This window comes from Paramormyrops kingsleyae, chromosome 4 (assembly GCF_048594095.1).
Source record: "Paramormyrops kingsleyae isolate MSU_618 chromosome 4, PKINGS_0.4, whole genome shotgun sequence".
NCBI classification, from domain to species: Eukaryota; Metazoa; Chordata; class Actinopteri; order Osteoglossiformes; family Mormyridae; genus Paramormyrops; species Paramormyrops kingsleyae.
In genome coordinates, this window is record NC_132800.1 from 23,470,692 (window position 1) to 23,473,325 (window position 2,634).

The window sequence follows — 2,634 nt, forward strand, 5'->3', positions numbered from 1 at the left end:
CAGGATGGGTCACCAACCCATCACAGGGCACAAGGCAGGGAACAACGCAGGATGGGGCACAAGGCAGGGAACAACCCAGGATGGGGCGCCAACCCATCACAGGGCACAAGGCAGGGAACAACCCAGGATGGGGCGCCAACCCATCACAGGGCACAAGGCAGGGAACAACCCAGGATGGGGCGCCAACCCATCACAGGACACAAGGCAGGGAACAACCCAGGATGGGGCGCCAACCCATTACAGGGCACAAGGCAGGGAACAACCCAGGATGGGGCGCCAACCCATCACAGGGCACAAGGCAGGGAACAACCCAGGATGGGGCACCAACCCATCACAGGGCACAAGGCAGGGAACAACCCAGGATGGGGCACCAACCCATCACAGGGCACACTAATCTACAGGGATTGGGTAACTCCAGTTCACCTCAGCATGCTTTTGGACTGGGGGGGGGGACCCCGAGGAAACCCCATTATAACATGAGGAGAACACGACACACATGGAGCCGAGGCACAGACTGGAACACTGGTCCTAAAGATATAAGCCACCATACCACACTCAGCACATTGATATGACGCTTTTAATCAAAGCACCCAGCAATATACAATGCTCTATTTGTAAAGCTATAGCAGATACCATATAGCGCCTCACACTGGGCAACACCTTACCTAAGCTCCATCTCTTTTATTGCGTGTGATCTGAGAAAATCCATTGTGAAGGGACAGACCCCCATGTTGCATGTCTGTAGGTTCTGTTTGATTGATGTATTTGTACATTGTATACAGTATGTGGTTGGTGTTTATGACTATTGTGAATAAATATTTGTATTAATGACAATTATGTGTATTGGAAGACAATGTTAATGGTATCCATATGTCTTGTTTCATGTGTTAATTCATTATTGCATTATAACAACTATGGTACATGCTATATAAAGCCTCTACAGTAACCACAAAAACACACAGACAGACACACACTCACATGGGTTTTCACAGTATACATAGAGTCAATGAAATGCAAATACAGAAGCTGTTTGAATATCGTCCTGAGTATAACCAGTCACAGAACGCTGTTTTTCAAGGCAGTTGATTGCACACTGTTGCATGACAGTAAGAAAATAATGTCCCTGTCTGCAAGCTAAGAAATTATCAAAGGACTCCCACCGCTCATTATGGTGTCGTGTTTAGGCATGTGAAATATTTTGTTAATAAAACATGAGACTTATAACACAGGAATTTCATAACCTCTGAATTGTCATCAATTATATTCTATCAACGTCCTCACTCTGATATTAACGTTTATGATTAAAATACTAGATATTGAAACGGTTTTCTCATTAGTGTTGCCTAGAACAGCTGTTGGATTGTTAAAATTCAATAATCATACAAAACATAACACAACATTGCTGAATGAGTTGAAAGCCTAATTGAATCTAAAGCTTAAATAATGAGGGTCAAAGGAACAAACATTTCTATACCTTGCTACCAATTGTGACATGTAACACAGTATGCGTACTGGTAAGAGCTCAAAGTAGTTCAGATTAAGAGGAGTCAATTGGGCTTCCGTGTTGTAATATTATTCAGGAGTTGAACTTATGCACAATGCACAGTCTGTTTAGCTACACACTGACAGCAGAATAACCGGCTCCAGGTGGGGCTTGAACTCACAACCTAAGCACTGCTATATAAGCACTGCACACTAACCAATTACGCCACTGGAGCTCATTTGGGAGTGACTGTTAAATCCCTTATCCTTTCCCTAACCAGACTCGATATAGTTGCGGTGGTGGTGGTTACATGATTGCTGCTTAGCTTAGTGTCTTCTAAGCATCTTCCTGTAATGTCCAGATACATTTCGTTACCCGGCAGGGGACATTTCACGATCTAGAAGATTGTCTACCCAGGGTCGGGGTCAGCCATTGCACCGAGGTTGTGCTGACTCCTGTGAATTCCCAAATGGGGGAACCTCGACTCCATGATTTCTAGTAGCGGGGGGGACTGCATTTCCGCTCTTTACCTGATAGGTAAGACTGCCTATTACAGGATGACCACCTTTTCAAATGCTGTGATTTCCTGAATATTCATATCGCTTTAGGTCCTTAATTCCAGAGACTGTTCCAGGGGTGCAGGATATTTATCTAACACTTCACATGATTTACTTATGCAAGTATAGAAAAACACCAGACAGTCTCTTATGATTATGCTGTAATAGCGTGCAGTATTAAGGCAAAAGGGTTATTCAGTTTGAAAATTCTGTATTATAGGTAGCATAGACTGTACTGTTCTTTGCTTATCTCTCCTAGTAATTTTGTTTAGCTTTGCTCACTACATTAAGCTTCTAGAGATGATATATCCAATGTTTGCATATCCAGAAAGCAGTGCTCTGTTGTAGTCTGGCAGACAAATCCCTCATGTAAATAAAACGGTCTCACCTCTAGACAGGAAACAGGCCATTCCGGAATTAGTAGCTCGGAAGACAAAACACACCCCTTTATCTGCACTTCAGCCCGTAAATAATGTTTTCAGCTTATACCCTTAAATGTGGACACTTTGTTTATGGTTTGTATATGTATTCAGTAGCCCTATATAGAAGCTGCTATTTTGCTACTGTCTTTGCTTGAGGTAAATGAGCTTCATG

General features: G+C 43.2%; 1 non-coding gene across 1 annotated transcript; it reads left to right on the forward strand.

Annotated features, from left to right (window-relative positions):
- The first annotated feature begins 1,850 nt into the window (after window positions 1-1,850).
- LOC111859239 (U1 spliceosomal RNA) lies at window positions 1,851-2,016 on the forward strand. Its single transcript, XR_002841776.2, has one exon. It is a non-coding gene; the product is annotated as a U1 spliceosomal RNA (small nuclear RNA).
- The last annotated feature ends 618 nt before the right edge of the window (window positions 2,017-2,634 follow it).